This window comes from Nelumbo lutea, chromosome 4, assembly GCF_056320005.1.
Source record: "Nelumbo lutea isolate HS-2025 chromosome 4, American lotus-T2T, whole genome shotgun sequence".
In the NCBI taxonomy this organism is placed as follows: Eukaryota; Viridiplantae; Streptophyta; class Magnoliopsida; order Proteales; family Nelumbonaceae; genus Nelumbo; species Nelumbo lutea.
The window spans coordinates 99,173,404-99,191,435 of NC_142687.1; the positions used below are offsets into that span (position 1 = coordinate 99,173,404).

Consider the following 18,032-nt stretch of genomic DNA (forward strand, 5'->3'; position numbering starts at 1 on the left):
GTGGTGTCGTTGCTCCAGGAAACGACAATGAGTTTTTAGAAGTTCTAGAGGATTACAAATTCATTCCATGTCAGCCAAGACAAGAGAAGTAGCAAAAATAAAATAAAATAAAAAATTAGAATAGAAACAATTTTGGTAATTTTTCAAAGAAAAAATCTGTTGGACATGATGAAGGAAGTCCAACTGGACCAGCAAATTAAGTAGAAAAGATAATTAATCTTGGAGAAGGAAAAATTAATCCCTTAACAAAGATTAATTAAATAGTGTTTTAGAAAAGTAAGAAGTCTACTAGGCACAACAATCTACGATAAAACGACTTCAAAATGGAGATAAGAATACCAAACTGGTAAAGTTTGACAACAGGCATATAATTTCTCCGTTTTAATTGCCTTTTGCTCCAATAACACTTATTTTAGATAATGTTTTAATGGCCTATGAAATCCTTCATACAATGAAAAATAAAAAAGGTAGCACAGGATGATTCTATATCAGGAAGTCTCCAGAAAAACCGGGGCTATTCTAGAAATGGATTAGTATCTACAAACTACTAAATCTTAGTCAATGCATCTCAAGGATAAGATTCCTCCTCTCAATCGGAATAATGCAAGGTGATCCTTTAGGCTATGTTTGGTTTGAAGGAAAAAATAGGGAAAGGAAGGAAAAATAAGGGAAGCTTTTTCCTTCAAACCAAACATAACCTTATTTCCTTATATTTCCATGCTTTTATTGAAGCTCCATTATTGCAATTTGTTGATGATTACATGATCTTGTCTAAAGCCTGTGTAGATGCAAACCTAAAAGTTAAAAAAAATTACACGAAGGCTTTTAAGCCAACTTCCCAACTACCAAAAATTGATTATGTATTTCTCCAAGATATACCTAAAAGATTAAAAAAAAAAAAAACAATCATAACAAGGATTTTTTATTTGTTTTCATTGATTTTTATTTATTTTTTCCATTTTTAATTATCACCTTGATTATGTATTTCTCCAAGGACACCAAAAATTGATTATGTATTTCTATATCGACACGTGTAAGAAAATGTTAGAAAAATGAAGGAGAGTTTCAGATCTCCCACTGAACAACTGGGTTTCTCTGCTTGCCTATGAACATGATCGGAGAATACTTCTTCATTTCTTCAGTTTTTTTTATTTTTGGTTTGATTTTGTTGTGGGCGTGGAGGTTCTTAAATTGGGTATGGCTGAAATCCAAGAAGTTGGAAAGATTTTTGAGGGAGCAGGGAATTAAGGGTCACCCCTATGAATTGTTGTATGGAACTCTCGGAGAGGAATCAAGGATGATGAAGGAAGCCCAATCCAAGCCTATGAACCTCTCTCACGATATTGCGCCACGTATTCTCCCCTTCATCCATCAAACTTTCAAGAACTACGGTAATATATTTACTACAAATTACATAGTCTTTGACAAATTTCCTCTGTTAACGAGTAGGGGTAGCAATTTTTCACCCAACCCGTTGAATCCGCCCAATCCACCCAGAATCTAACCCGCTCAGCCTGCCTATTTATTTGGCTTGTGTGATCAATCCATCACCCAATCCATCCATTTAAATGGGTTGGGTTGGGTTGGATTGTGGATAACTGTTGGGTTAACCATTACAAATATAAGTATTAATTTCTTAGCCTTTTTTTTTCTTCATTTGAATTAAATAATTTATAATTAATGCATTAATTTTCTATTAATTGTTGACTAAATTTAGTTTTGTCTTGAATCAACACACTTCACCCAACATAAATTTCCTCTAGTAATGAGTAGGGGTGGCAATTTTTCACCCAACCTGTTAAACCCGCCCAACCCACCCAGAATCTATCCTGCCCAACCCGCCTATTTACTTGGCGGGTTGTGTGATCAACCCATCACCCAACCCATCCATTTAAATGGCCCGACCCGGCACAAGCTGGTCCAGGTCAACCCAAATCCGAAGCGGGTCGGACCGGGTGAAGTCCAGACACTAAACCACCCACTTGTTTTGCCTGATTCAAATCATCGATTTGACTCGTATCCATACAACCCGACCCGAATCCGGCCCGAGTCAACAAAGCTAGCTGACCTAGATCCTTTGGAGCCTCTGGCCTGGGACTGCCCCGAATCCAGCTCGGTCCGGTCCAACCAAAGTGAACCGGTCCAGCCAGGGTTTGGCCCGACCGAGATGAACCGGCCTGTCGAGTGTGGTCCCGACCAGACTGAATTCGATTTGTTCGGGTTTGGTCCGATCGATCCGAACCGGTTCAGTCAGGACCTTATCCAGCCGAACTGATCCATATCTAAACGGGTCAACCACTCTTACTGTCATTAGCTCAAAGACAATTCAATTAGATAGTTCAAGTTGATCTAACCGGTTTGAACCTAAGTGATTCGTCAAATCCAAAGCCCAAACATAATTAAATGGCTTTGCTGCTTGTGTAAAAATAATGCATGTAATGTGCTTTGAACCTTCACCATTTGTGTAAATAACAACTACTATTACCACTAAGCTATAACCAATTTATTTATTAGGATAGAGTTAGTTTTTTGTTTTAAGTACATAAATATAAGATTAATGGGTTTGGGTGGATTGGATTTGGTTAAAGTTGGTTTGGGTTGAACCCAACCCATTTAATTTTACATAATTGGGTCATAAATGGATTGGTGGATTAAATGGGTTGGGTTGAAACTCAACCCAAACCAAACCCAACCCAACCCGCCCAATTGCCACCACTAGTAATGAGATTGATTTGTATTCCTTCTTGTTTTATTCATCAAAGCAATTATCTCAAGCATCCCTTCTTTTTTCCTTTTTTGGGGTAAAATGTTGAAACCACGTCTAAAGTTTCTAGTTGTTGCTGCTGAAGTTTCATAATTGCAATTATCTCCCCTGAACTTTCTGACATATATAGTTAAAAGTAGACCTCCTTTGTTAGAATCTTTTAAAAAAGAACCGTAAAAATATCCAAAATACCCATGCAGTTACTTTTGACCAAAATATTTATTTTCCGAATTTTTTCTTCATATGAATCACTAGCCCAAACCCTTCTAATCACTTTTCTGAAATTGATTTATTTTTCAAAATTTCCCTTCATATCACTCGCTAAAAGGTAAAGTTGCAACTTTAAATTTTCTTTTTTTTATTGCTTATGAAGTTTATATTGTTTTTTTTTTTTTCTATAGAAACCAACCTCAAGTAATTGCATTGGTATTTTAGACATTTTTGTACTTCTTATTAGTGGGTTTAACAAAAGGGATCTAATTTCAACTGTATGGAAAGTAATTACAACTACCATCGCAGGTGGGATTCAGTCCCAAGTCTCCATTAGCCATAGACTTTACCAACTAGCCTAATTCAGTGTTTCTTTTTTTTCTTAATAAAATGGTAGAGACTCGGGTTCTCTCAACAACTTCGTAAAATTTCAACTAAATAAGAGCACTTGAAAATGGGAGAAATAAAAGCAAAGAATCGAAGTGAATTGAATTAACCCTCTAGGTGAACTACTATGGGCACAGGTCTCTACGACTTTTCTACATATACTTGAAACCCCTTATTCAAAGTAGTCATTAGCTTCTAAGATCGTATCTACTCAAAAAAAAAAAAAAAAAAGAATAAAAGGCAAATAAACTTTTCTTCTTTGGTTTTGAAGGAGTTGTACATCATGTTTCCATCATTTGGTAACCTTTCTTCTAACCTACAAAGATAAAAAAAATTACCTTTGTCTGTTTTTCTTTCATTAGTAGAATAGTAGTAAGCTTCTCTACTTCTGAATTATGGTATTTAAGACAATAAGGTCGCATTTGGATAACTTTTAGGATTTGTGCTTTCAAAGCTCAAAATACAAAGCCCAAATTTTAGGCTTTGTGATTCAGGGCTTAAAAGTATTTTGGCTTCAGGTTATAATATTTCTAAAACAATTGGTACCTAATGATCAAAACACTTTTTGAATCAATTTTTTTTTCAGAATCCAAAGCTTAAAAGCAAAAGATTATCCAAACAGAGCCTTTTGTTTTTGTAACAACTTGAGAAATATACAACTACACGAGGGGTCAAATAGCCAACAATGTCTTCTACAATAGCTAATCTAATCTGATTAGGCAATGTTTTGGCTTTAGGAAACTTTATTGGGATAAACATCTCCCTAGATGGCCTAATATTTTAACTGTTCTAGTGCACACAATTCTGATTAATTTCCATCAATTAACTTAGATAATGAACTCTTACTGCACCACTCGATCTATTTCTATCAATAATCTTACTTAGAAATCTAGAAGTGCAGGTAGGACATCTCTTTGTTGGATTGGAACATCTCCTAGAGTAAACATCTTGGACCCCACTCTTATAAGGGATATTTTGTCTAACAAGTTTGGCCAGTTTCAGATGCCTAAACTAAATCCACTCGTCAGATTGTTAGTGATTGGGCTTCTGAGCTATGAGGATGACCAATGGGCCAAACACAGAAGAATTATCGGTCCTGCTTTCCATCAAGAGAAGTTGAAGGTTAGTCCACTTATTGATTAGATATGTGTTGTTGAACCTTCACCTTTTTCCTTCCTTTTCTAAATACTATACTCAACCCCATTTGTGGGGCACCAATGTGAACTCACTCTAGCCCCCAATGCACGGACCAGAAGTCCCAACCTACCTAGCAAACACTAGACCGTTTGATAACAGCTGGATTAGCTGAATTGAATGACTTCTTGATTTGTCTTTCAGTTAGTAAGTTATTAAAGGGGTTGTGAGACCCATAATGGCAGAAGCTGAAGTTGGGTTAATTACTATACCCTAACAATAAATTAGTCAGTTCAGCCATTTCAGCCCCAATGCCAAACATTTACTAAAAGGTAAAAGAAATAAACCAAATATGGGTAGAGAGGAGATTCTGCTTGAATGCTGAGAATAAGAAGGGGCAAAAGGCTTAAAACATAAACCAAAAACCATCAGAGTAAACAAACATTCTAAGATCAAATGGACCCTGAGGAGGGGAGATCCACCTTATACTGTAAAATGAGCCATTTGTCTCTTGTTGAGCAGGGAAAATGGCTTATCAAAGCAGCAAATTTAACAATTATCACAATAGTGATTGGCAAGAGGATCTGACATCTAATAAATCTCCTTGTAGACATGAGCAAATGCCACTTTGTAATTCCTGCAAAACACTAAGGGAATACTGTGTTAAAGAGCAAATTAAAGAGCCATAAATTGCTTCACTTTAACACCTCCAGGTTGTCAAGCTACCTAACACAATACTACTTTTCATGCTTTACATGTTTTTGATATTGGAATGGCTTCTTCTTTGATGTTGTAACAGCTTATGCTACCTGCATTTTATGCAAGTTTCGCTGAGTTGGTTAGCCGATGGAACAAATTGATTACACCAAAAGGGTCTTGTGAATTGGATATATGGCCTGAAATCCAGAATGTAACAACAGATGTTGATGGAGCGCGATCCGGCCAGTCTTAGCTGTCCGCGGCCTTGCTTCTGAATGGGGTAGCAGGGAACATGAAATGGAGGAGATGGGGAAGCTTCGGGGGGAACCCGGTGTAGAGGCTCCGAAGCTCAAGTTAGAATCCTTCAAAAGCAAGGTAATACCAGATAGCGCAAAGTTTGCATACCTCATTTGTCGGGGGGCAGGGGGCTCTTATAATCATTTCGTGCACTCGTCCCGAGGCCCTTGTCAGGTCGGGTATGATTACCCTTGTGCTTGTCAATTCGGCCGTTGTCCTTTCTGTTGAGACAGAACCGTCACTGCCTAACCGTCTTTCTAACTGGAGATGGTGGTGTCAGTGGCGGTGGCAGGTGGCCGTTTAAAGTGTTGCCGCCAAACGTCAGATCCCAAGTCAGTTAGGTGCGGTGCCCTCAGGCACGGACTTCCTTAGTGTCAGGCATGGTACGACTTGTTTGGTTTTGATGCCTAGAAGGTGATGTGAAGTGCTGAGCGAGGCGAAGTCTTGAGCTCGGAGGTATCTATAGGGCAAGTCAATTTGGCGAGGTGTACCCCGAACTGTTACAAGGTGGGTCAGTTCGGCGAAGTGTATCCCGAGCTGTTACAAAATGGGTCAGTTCGGCGAAGTGTATCCCGAGCTGTTACAAGGTGGGTCAATTTGGCGAGGTATATCTCGAGCTGTTACAAAGGGTGAGTTCAGACCCCCGGTAGGGAGTTCAGTCCGCTCGGGTCCCCTTGTTCCCGCCTAGGCTTGGCCCCTTTTGCCAAGCTATTGTTTCTGCCACGTGTCACGTAATAGAGAGGTCGGGCCAAATCTTCCTTCATCAATTGCCCCCCACTCCTTGCGCCGGGGGTCTTGCCATGGTGCGGGGAGTTTCACGAGGTAGCAGGTGGATTTGTCCCGTCCTTCGAATTTTCACTGTGCGAGTTGCTTTTTCTAGGGTTCTTTCTGTTTTCAAGAAGGCTGGAAACGGGCTTAAGAATGCCGGTGGTTGCGATAGCACGCGTTTTAAATTTCAAACCAATTCGCACCGCTGGGACGTGACGGCGGGTCATTTCAAAAAGGTGTGCCACTGCTGTACGTGTGCGGGCGACTGTCAGGGAGACGTGCGACGCGTCAGTTTCGGAAAGACCCGTGTCGAGGTGACGTCGGTTTCGAAAAGACGTGCGCTGATGTTTCACTTTTTCTGGAAAGACGTGCACCAACGGTCAGTATGAACGTAGGCCGTCGGGTCGTCTTCAATCTGTACGGTCGATTCTTGGTTACTGTAGCTATAAATAGTGGGGGACCCCAGTCGGTTTGTCACTTCTGCAGTTTGTCTACTGAGCTCGTGTCCAACCTTTCAGCTCACGTCCAAGTCTTTTCCAGCTCGCGTCAAGGCTGGTTATATAGCCTTCACGGTTCTTTGGTTTGTTCTTCAAACTTTCCGGTGAGTAATTTCCTGAATCCATCTTTTTCCCCAATGTCTAGCTTTGATAGCTCAGACGATTCTTCAAGTAGGGCCGACGTAGGTTCCACCAACCGAGTCGTGTCCCCCGACTGCCTCAATGATCCTGAGGTGGAGCTTGAGGACTATGAAGCAGCAGACCGAGTCGCTTCGGGCAGTTTGGCGTCTACCTCCCACCGAGGTCGGATGCTAGACAGGTTTGGTCCTTCGACCATGACGCCTGAGGGGCTTCAATCCATACTTATGTCTTACAACCTTCCTGGGGGGTATACATATTTTATTCCTTCGGGCAGCTTTCCTTGGGAACACGGTCCTGACGAGATCGTGATTTTTCGAGAGCAGCTCGCTGTGGGGTTGCAACTTCCTTTCCATCCCCTTCTCGTCGAAGTCATAAACCACTTCGGTGTCACCATTGACCAACTTCATCCGAAATCTATTCGGAACCTGGTGGGGACGATTTCTCTTTTTTGCGAGCAGAACTTCCCCTTAGACTTAGAGATATTCTCCTCCATCTTGATGCTCAAGAGACAGGCGGGTTCTCTTCTTGGGGGGAGACGGGCATATTACCTTTCTCCTCGCCAGGGTTTTAAGCTTCTGCACGATCTTCCTAATAAGGTCCCGGCGTGGAAGCGGGACTACTTCGGCGTGCAAAGTGCAAAAGGATGGCCTTTTCAGACCAGGTGGGGTGAGGCCGCTCCTGATTCAGGCGTGACTCTCGATAAAGAGACGGTGAAGGGCCTCCGGCAATGGGCACGGCAAGGTTTAAAGTGCCACCACTACTTAACGGAGGCCAAGCTTATTGCAGCCGGCCTGAGTTCGGGTAGGTTTCTAGCTATGCAGTTTTCTTGCTCTATTCTTTTCGTTTTTTCTGATGTCGAACTCGTTTTCTGTAGGTGTGATGGATGCAGAGAGAACTCGCGGGGGGCGTTTGTTCCAAGGCATGAAGAGGAGGAAGCGGGTCGCCAAGCGAACTCGTACCGAGCTGCCCCTAGATGAGGAGCCCCAAGTTCCAGACCATACGTCGGAGGATCTGCCCAGGGAGCCCGAAGTGACTCCACCAATGCACGAAACTACCGGGGCGCCTTACGCCGAGACCACTCATACGGGCGCTCCTGCATACTCAAGTGCTCCTGCTCACTCTGGGTCCGCTCATACGCGGGCTGGGCCCTCGGGCTCGGGAGCTCAAGGGGAGTTCAGGAGCGTGTTGACGCCGAACTACGCTCTTCAGAAGAGTAGGGACGCTACTTTACCAGAGGAGGTCACGGCATGGACTGATCTTCCCTTGAATCAGGTCGCTTGTCGCGGCGTAACACATGCCATGGTGGTAAGTTAGATTCCGTCTTCCTTTTTTATTGTTGCTTCCGCTATTATTGCTCACTTGTTTCTTTTGGTAGGTGAATTCTTCGATTCATGCCTTGGCGGCCCAAGTGGAGAGGAGCTCGCGATAGGCGCGAGCTACTGAGGCTGCCCCTCATGCTGCTGAAGAAGCTTTCCGCGCTGCAGAGGCAAATACCCGGGCTGCTGAGGCGGCTGCTTACGCTGCTGAAGAAGCTGCTCGCGTCGCGATGGCCAGGCAGGCAAGGTCTCAGCGTGACGCCGAAGCCATGGGGGTAGTTGTCAAGCATATGGCGGACTTGAAGTTGGATTTGCAGCATCAAGTCGAATATCTTCAGGAGGACATCAGGGAGAGAACACAGATTTTTTCCCAAGGCATTGAAGACGCCAAGAAGAAGGCAGTTGAGGACTATATTGCCTCTCCGCGTTTTGACGATCTGATGGTGGATTCTTACAGGAGGGGGTTCAAGTTATGCAGGTGGATGATCCGGAATACGTACCCCGACCTCGATGTAAGTGCCATATCCACTTCGCGTATAACTCAGGAGATGGCCAATGCTTCCGATGGCGAGCCGGACTCTGAAGGAAAGGTAGGGCCTTCAGGTGTTGTTGAAGTGCCTTCTGATGGCGAAGAGGTGTCTCCGGACATGTAATTTTTTTTTTTTTGTAAGTCCTTTCTGATGGCCATTGTACTCATGTTTCTTGCAATGGAATAAATAGTCTTTTTGCCCGTGTTCTTTTTTCCCTGAACTGATTCTTTGTCGGTCACTTTGTCCGGGTTATTATACTTCCGTGACCTGTTCTGCCGCAAACTGGTTTTTTGCCGAGCTGATAATATGCTCGACTTCTTAGCGTGTTTACGCCGAGGTTTCTCTTGGCTTGCATCGTGGCACATAGGACCTGATGCTGTCCTCTTCATTGGTGGTTTATAAGTAGTACCGCCTTAAGTTCACGATGTTCCACGGTCGAGGTACTTGTTTGCCTTCCAAGGTTTCGAGTTCGTATGCCCCCCCACCGATCGCTCTTTTTACTTTATAGGGCCCTTCCCAGTTAGGTCCGAGCTTGCCCATGCCGGGTTCGGGTGCCATAATCTTACGAAGGACCAGGTCGCCGACTCGGAAGCTTCGTTGCTTTACTCTGCTATTGTAGTAGCGAGCTACCTGCTGCTGGTATGCCACCGTTCGGATGTGCGCGAGATCCCTTACCTCGTCCAATAGGTCGAGGTTGGTACGTAACTCATCTCCGTTCGTCCGATCGTCGTATGTTTCTAATCGCAATGTTGGTACTTCGATTTCCACTAGGATCACTACTTCAGTGTCGTAGGTGAGGTTGAAGGGGGTTTCTCCCGTGGCGGTTTTTTCGGTAGTTCGGGGAGCCCACAAGACACTTGGTAGCTCTTCGGCCCACAATCCCTTAGCTTGATCCAGACGTGCTTTTAGTCCGCGCAGGATGGCTCTGTTCATTACTTCCGTCTGACCGTTTGTCTACGAGTGCGCGACAGACGTGAAGTTTTCCCGAATCCCCATGTTCTGGCACCACTCTTGGAACTTGATATCCTCGAACTGCTTGCCGTTGTCGGAGATTAGTACCCGAGGTAACCCGAATCGACATACTATGTTCTTCCAAAAGAAGTTTTGTATGTTTCGAGCCGTAACAATTGCCAGAGGTTCGGCTTCTATCCACTTCGTAAAGTAATCTACTGCAACAACTAGGAATTTTCTTCCACCTGTTGCTGGTGGGAATGGCCCCAGGAGGTCGATGCCCCATTGTGCAAAGGGTCACGAGCTGGCGAGGTATTTGAGGTCGGAGGCAAGTTGATGGTGGATACTGGCGTGCTTCTGACACCTGTCGCATTTTCTTACGAGCTCGACAGCTTTTGTCTTCATCGTTGGCCAGTAGTATCCTTGTCGAAGTGCTTTTTGGGCGAGTGCTCTGCCCCCCAAGTGTCCACCGCACAGGCCTTCATGAGTGTCGCGGAGTACGAACTCGGCTTCGGCAGGTCACAGGCAATGCAAGTAGGGGAGCGTGTAGGACCGTCGGTATAACCGTTCGTCTATTATGACGTATTTGGCTGCCTGGCGCTGCACCCTCTTGGCCGCATTGCGTTCTACAGGGAAGGTTCCGTCTATCAAGAAGCTCGCGAGTGGGTCGATCCAGCTCGGTTCTGCCTCCAAGACGGGAGCGACCTCCTCTGTCCCCCCGAGAATACTAGGCCGAGGTAAGTCCTCTATGTAAACAGTTCTCATGTTGTTGTGACTTGTACAGGCTAACCGGGATAGGGCATCGGCCTCAGTGTTCTCTGACCTCGGGATTTGCCTGATGAAGTGTAACTGGAAGTTGAGCAGGGCTTTTTTTACTTTGGCCAAGTATGCGATCATGGAGAGCTCGCGTGCTTCGTACTCGCCAGTAACTTGGTTGACCACGAGCTGAGAATCGCTGTAGATGACCAAGTGTTTTGCCTTTACCTTTCGCACTAGGTCCAGCCCGGCGATCAGTGCTTCGTACTCTGCCTTGTTGTTGGATGCCGCGAACTCAAAGCGTAGTGCGTATTCTAATTTTGTGCCGCCCGGGCCGCACAAGACTATTCCAGCTCCGCTGCCTTGCCGGTTCGAGGAACCATCCACATGAAGGATCCAGGGGTCCTCATCCCAGTTCGTGCTTCGCCTGACCAGGAGAGATGCCACATTGGCTGCTACTTCACGGGGTTCGGACTCTATGGGCTCGGGATCTCCGGGTTCGCCCGAACTGGGGACCTCGGGCTCGACCTGTGGGGCTTCGTGGCTGAAAGTGCACTGGGCGATAAAATCTGCCAAAGCTTGGGCCTTAATAGCGGTTCTCGGTTTGTACTGGAGGTCGTACTCGCTGAGTTCGATGGCCCATTTCGTCAATCGACCGGAAACCTCGGGTTTGAGTAAAACTTGTCTCAGAGGTTTGTCAGTTAGGACGATGACGGTGTGAGCCTAGAAGTAAGGGCAGAGTTTCCGAGCTACTGTCACTAGGGCGTATGCTAGTTTTTCTATCTACGGGTACCTTGCCTCTGCTCCCTGCAAAATTTTACTAACATAATAGATGGGTCGCTGGACCCGATCTGTTTCTTTTATTAGTACCGAACTGACCACCTCGTCGCTTGCCGAGAGGTACAGTTCTAAGACCTCGCCTACCTCGGGCCGGGCTAAGGTTGGCACGCTAGCGAGGTAATCTTTTAGCTCATCGAATGCGAGCTGGCAGTCTTGGGTCCAATCGAACCCTTTGCCTTTGACTGCTTTGAAGAAAGGTAGGCAGCGGTCTGCTAACTTGGACATAAAGCGGCTTAGAGCGGCAATGCGGCCGTTTATCCTCTGAACTTCTTTTACTTTCCGAGGTGGTCACATATCTAGAATGGCTTTTATTTTGTCCGGGTTGGCCTCAATACCGCATCGATTGACAATGTATCCTAGGAACTTGCCCGAGGTGACGCCGAAGACACATTTGTTGGGGTTCAATTTCATGCTAAACTGACGCAGGATTTGGAAGACATAGTCTAAGTCTTGTATTAATTCTTGTGAAAACTGAGTCTTGACGACCATGTCGTCTACATAGCACTCTATCTTCGTGCCAATTAGGGGCCGAAATAGCCTATTTACAAGTCTTTGGAAAGTCGCCCCAGCATTTTTTAGTCTGAAGGGCATGACCTTGTAGCAATACAGGCCGAACTCGGTTATGAAGCTGGTTTTTTCCTCATCGAATGGGTCCATCTTGACTTGGTTGTAGCCCGAGTAGGCGTCCAGGAAGCTTAGCAACTCGTTTCCCGAGGTCGCGTCCACTAGGCGGTCAATTCTGGGGAGGGGGAAGCAATCTTTCGGGCAAGCTCGGTTCATGTCGGTGTAGTCGACGCACATGCACCACTTATCGTTTGCCTTTTTTACCAACACCAGGTTGGCCACCCAGCTCGGGTAATGGACTTCCCTTATGAAGTTTTCTGCGAGGAGCTTCTCGACCTCCTCGTCGACCGCCCTCCAGCGTTCCGGGGCTAAGTTGCGTTTCTTCTGTCTAACGGGTCTGACTACAGGGTCAGTATTAAGTTTGTGAGTTATCAGTCTGGGGCTAATGCCAGGCATGTCGGCCATGGACCAGGCAAAAATATCTAAATTTTGAAGTAAAAAACTCACCAGTTCAGTTCGTAGAGGGTCCTCGATGGAAGCTCCGATCTGAAGTGTGCGAGATGGGTCCGTAGCCGAAGTTGGTATTGCGACCGTTTCCTCCGTGGGCAAAGCTCGCTCCTTCCCTTGCTCCGCAGACCGCTCCAATTCGAGGTCGTCGGGCGCCTTGGTTTTTCCCTTCAGGGCGGCAACATAACACTTGCGGGACTCGAGCTGGTCGCCCCGTGCTACCCCTACACCGAAGTCCGTAGGGAACTTCATGGCCAAATAAAAGGTGGAGACCGCCGCCCGTAGGATATGCGTGATCGGCCGCCCTATTATGGCATTGTATGGGGAGGGGGTCACGACCACCAGGAAATCATGGTTGAGTTTGACTGCACAAGGCCATGTGTCGACTTCCACAGGGACGGTTATTTTTTCGAGGGGCCTGACTTCCTCTCCACTGAAGCCCACCAGGGGAGTGTTCGCGGGCTTCAGCTTGCTCCTCTGTAACTGCAGCTGGTCAAATGCTTATTTGAAGAGGATGTCCGCTGAGCTGCCCGAATCTACGAGTACGCACCTGACCTCGAAGTCGTTGATCCTTAGTTTAATGACAAGCGCGTCATCATGGGGGTAGTGAACCCCTCGCGCGTCATCCTCCGTGAAGATGATTGGTTCTTCGGTCTTTGGTTTCTTTGGGGGGTTCCGTTCTTCGAGGGCCGCTTCGCGAACTGAAGTCTGGGCTGCTGCCGAGGTACACCCCGCTACCACCGAACCTCCCACGATTACGTGGATGGTTCCCCAAACTGGCCTCTCTTCCGGAGGCTCCCGCTGCAACGGTTCGGCAGGTCTGTTGCTAGACCCGGGGGCATCTTTTTCGTGCTCCCCTTGCCGACCTGCCTTATTGTTATTATTGTTGTGTTGTACAAAGTTTCTCAAGTATCCACGACGGATGAGCCCCTCTATCTCGTCCCGAAGGTTATTACACTGCTCGGTACTATGACCATGGTCTCTATGGGAACTACAATACAAATTCTTATTTCTCTCGTTCGGATTTCCCTTTAGGCGAGGTGGCCACTTCACGTACGGGGCGTCTTTGATCGTCATTATGATCTCCGTCCGCCTCATGTTTAACAGCGTGTAGTCCGTCCGAACTGCTAGGGGAGCCCGGAACGACTGGTTCGGCTTTGGCTCCCGGGTCGGGTTTTTCCTGTCCACCGGTTTGGAGAGCTCGCCTTCTCTCTTTCTTTTCTCGTTCCCGCCTTCGGTCCGTTGGTTGATTTCTTCCTCTGTCCTCATGAACTTATCCGTGAGCTTGAGGAATTTGGTCATGGTTGCGGGCTCGTTGGCCACCATGTGCCATTTGAATTCTTTGTGCGTCACCCCTCTTTTGGCCGCCGCGAGCTGCACTGTGGGGTCCAACCGCAGTAACCGCAAACATGCTTCATTGAATCGCTTGATGTAGCCCCGGATGGATTCTCCTTCTCTCTGGACTACTCCGAAGATGCTTTCCTCTGTTCTGGGGCACCGTTGGCTGCTGACGAAGTGTGCGGTGAAGACCTGCACGAACTGGGCCCAGCACTTTATCGACCCAGGCGCCAAGTTCCTGTACCAAGTGCGGGCTACCCCCCTGAGGGTGGTGGTAAAGGCCACGCACATGCACGATTCACTGGCCCTGGCGAGGTGCATTTGGGACTAAAAGGCGTCAACGTGGTCGTTGGGGTCGAAAGACCCGTCGTACTTGTCCAGAGGTGGGAGCTTTAAGTCTCTGGGTAAGGGGACCGCCAGGAGTTCTGATGCGAGGGGGGAAGGAACCGAGAGAATCGGGGCAGCCCTTACCTCGTCCGAGCTCGTGTCTTTGCCTCTAAATTCCGACAAGGCACGGGTTGTGGTTCGGCGACTTCGTCGGCGCCTTCGCTGCTGAGCGGGCCTTGTACTGGCGCTGCTGGCCTCCATGTTATCGAGCTCGACGGGCCCGGAATGCTGGTAGTCTGCCGCCAGGGCGCCGAATCGGTTTTCGGTGAGCGGGAGCTTGGGCTTGGAGCGTCGGGGTGCCGACCTCGCGGGCGAGGTTCCCGACCCGCTTGCGGGTTGCGAGGCGAGGATGACATTTTTCTCCCTTCGGCCTAGGGACGAGGCCTGGCTGTTAGGGGGGTTCTGGGGCTGGGAGGCCTTCGCCTGGTGGGAGCGTCCATCCTGCGGGGAGGCCTTGACCAGCCTCGGGGCGGGGTGGCGAGGTGGAAGTAGTGGTTGGTTCAGTGGCAGTTGGGGGAACTGCTGTTGATAGTGATACTGGGAGATGTTGTGCAGTACTTGGTGCTGGTGAAGCTGGTGCTGCTGGAACTGTTGCATTTGGGCTTGCATTGCTCGCATGCACTACATCAGGTCGTCCAACCGGTTTTGGCTGGCTGCCAGGGGGACGGCAGTCGGTTCAGTGAAGGTTATCTCAATGGGGAGAGGAAAGGGGATGCTTGCAGTAGGAGGGTTTACGGGTGCCACTGCTTGTGGCGCGCTCAAGCTAGGGATCCCATCCACTGAAAGGGGGATGGTGAACTGTCCAACACACACCATGGGGACTTGAAGTTGTTCCCCGGTGGCGTTTGTCTCCGTGCCACGTCCGGTGTTGCTGGAGGAGGCCATGAGTGTTGGGTTTTTTTATGAAAAGGGGGTTATCGAAGTTTGGAGGGAGGCTTTTTGAAGCGAGTTCCCACAGACGGCGCCAATTGATGGAGCGCGATCCGGCCGGTCTTAGCTGTCCGTGGCCTTGCTTCTGAATGGGGTAGCAGGGAACCTGAAATGGAGGAGATGGGGAAGCTCCGGGGGGAACCCAGTGTAGAGGCTCCGAAGCTCAAGTTAGAATCCTTCAAAAGCAAGGTAATACCCTTGTGCTTGTCAATTCGGCCGTTGTCCTTTCTGCTGAGACAGAACCGTCACTGCCTAACCGTCTTTTTAACTGGAGATGGTGGTGTCAGTGGCGGTGGCAGGTGGTCGTTTAGAGTGCTGCCGCCAAACGTCAGATCCCAAGTCAGTCAGGCGCGGCGCCCTCAGGCACGGACTTCCTTAGTGTCAGGCATGGTACGACTTGTTTGGTTTTGGTGCCCAGAAGGTGATGCGAAGTGCTGAGCGAGGCAAAGTCTTGAGCTCGGAGGTATCTATAGGGCAAGTCAGTTTGGCGAGGTGTACCCCGAACTGTTACAAGGTGGGTCAGTTCGGCGAAGTGTATCCCGAGCTGTTACAAAATGGGTCAGTTCGGCGAAGTGTATCCCGAGCTGTTACAAGGTGGGTCAGTTTGGCGAGGTATATCCCGAGCTGTTACAAAGGGTGAGTTCGGGCCCCCGATAGGGAGTTCAATCCGCTCAGGTCCCCTTGTTCCCGCCTAGGCTTGGCTCTTTTTGCCGAGCTGTTGTTTCTGCCACGTGTCACGTAATAGAGAGGTTGGGCCAAATCTTCCTTCATCAGATGTCATCTCTCGGACATTATTCGGTAGTGGCTATGAAGAAGGGCAGAAGATATTCCAACTCCAAAATGAACTATCTAAGCTCACTCTACAGGTTCTTCAGTCTGTATACATCCCGGGTTTTAGGTACAACTAAGAATATTGCTTACATAGAGTTGTAACTGAATTTTATGTTTTGTTAAACATTAACTTAATTTGTTCAATTGTGGATCAATCCAATGTTATCTTACACCAAATTTAGGCAAGTGAATATTATATCTATTTGAGTGTGCATATTGCAGATTATTATGTGCACAAAAGATCAACTTTCACTGCTTTCAGTGTTTGTGACCAAGAACCATGCTATATGTTCTATAGATCCTTCAATCTGATTCCTGATTCAACTATATCTTCTTTGTCTGCCTTCCTACAGAAAAATTAATTAGTAGTGAAAGTAGAAATTCCAAATTATATTATAAGCATCACAAATATGAGATCCATGTTATATATATATCATAGAGCTTCTGTTTCTTCACTTTCAATAAGCATTATCTGTCTACAGGTTCCTACCTACAAAAAAGAACAATAGGATGAAGGAAATTGAAAAAGAAATACAGACTGTTCTGACAGGTATCATAAATAATAAAGAAGCAACTCCAAGTGTTGGAGAAGTAGCAGTGACTTATTGAGCTTGCTAATAGACTCTAATAAAAACTATATCCAAGAACATGGCAGCAAGAAGAATGCAGGAATGAGTATTAAAGAAGTAATAGAGGAGTGCAAGCTAATTTATTTTGCAGGACAAGAGAAAACATCTAATTTGCTTGTGTGGACCATGGTTGTATTGAGCATGCATATGGACTGGCAAACAAGCGCAAGGGAGGAGGTGTTGAAATTCTTCGGTAACGACATACCGAGCTATGGCGGGTTAAGCCACCTTAAGATTGTAAGTGCATTACTTCATTACCTATGGTGTTTCTAACTATACTGGACATACAGAGTCTAATTATAAGATTTGATACCAACATTTGCAAAGCTCCTGAACATCAATTGCAGGTTACCATGATTCTGTATGAAGTTCTCAGACTATACCCACCAACAGTAACGATTGGTAGGTCTACTTACAAGAATACAAAACTAGGGGAAATCTCTCTACCACCTGGAGTGCACCTAGAAATGCCAATACTCCTCCATCATGATCTTGAATTTTGGGGTGAAGATGCCCAAGAGTTCAAACCGGAAAGGTTTGCAGCAGGAGTTTCAAAGGCAACAAATAATCAAGTCTCATTCTTCCCATTCGGTTGGGGTCCGCGAATATGCATTGGACAGAACTTTGCAATGACTGAAGCAAAGATGGCTCTGGCTATGACTCTGCAACATTTCTCTTTTGAGCTTTCACCATCATATACTCATGCTCCTTGCTTTGTCCTAACTTTCCAACCACAATATGGTGCTCAAATCATATTTCATAAATTTGAGCATGCATCCTTCTCCTAGCCATGGTCATTATTACTTGAATCTTCTATTCTCTACTAAGAATTCTAGCATATATGTACCAGTTTAATATATAGTAGTATGGGACCACGTCCTCTGTTCTTCTTGAGTCCTATGAACATCTATGACACAATTCAACCAAAGCTTACAATAGGAAGAATGAGGAAATAATGCTCCTTACAATCGGAAGAAAGTTTGCAAATAATGTGGATTAACCTTGGATTTTTACAATTTCTAACTAGACTCACCATATAGATACTAATTTTATTCTTTTACTTGAAACTAATCTGTAAGTAGACCAACAAAGGAGCACACCGAATGCAATCTTATCAGGGGATAACTCTAAATTCAGTACTACTGCTGCTGTAACTGTCGGTACAAAGGATTCAAACTCAGATCCTAGAACTGAGAGGATGTATAAAATCAGATCTTCTGAGGCAACAGGAGCGATATACCACTTAGCATGTCAGCCACAGTTCACAGAGCAAGCTCTCTGAATATATTCAGATGCAGACATAGAGCCTTTCTTTAATGTCTGTAATTGCAACTGCAATTGAAGCACATGAACCCGGGACTGGGTTGCAAAACATCTGGCCAATGCAATCCAGACTTGTGCAGAAGTTGATAGTCCTATGACCTGGGATAGAACCCCTTCTACTTAGGACTGGCAACGAGACAGGTTCAGCGTGGTCGGGGCACCGCACCCCCTCTCCCCATCCCCTCCCCAAAGCCAAAACCCCCCATCTCATCCCCGCCCCATCATGGTCACGG

General features: G+C 46.5%; 1 pseudogene; it reads left to right on the plus strand.

Annotated features, from left to right (window-relative positions):
* Window positions 1-1,111: 1,111 nt before the first annotated feature.
* LOC148862152 (cytochrome P450 CYP72A219-like) lies at window positions 1,112-17,419 on the plus strand (annotated as a pseudogene).
* The last annotated feature ends 613 nt before the right edge of the window (window positions 17,420-18,032 follow it).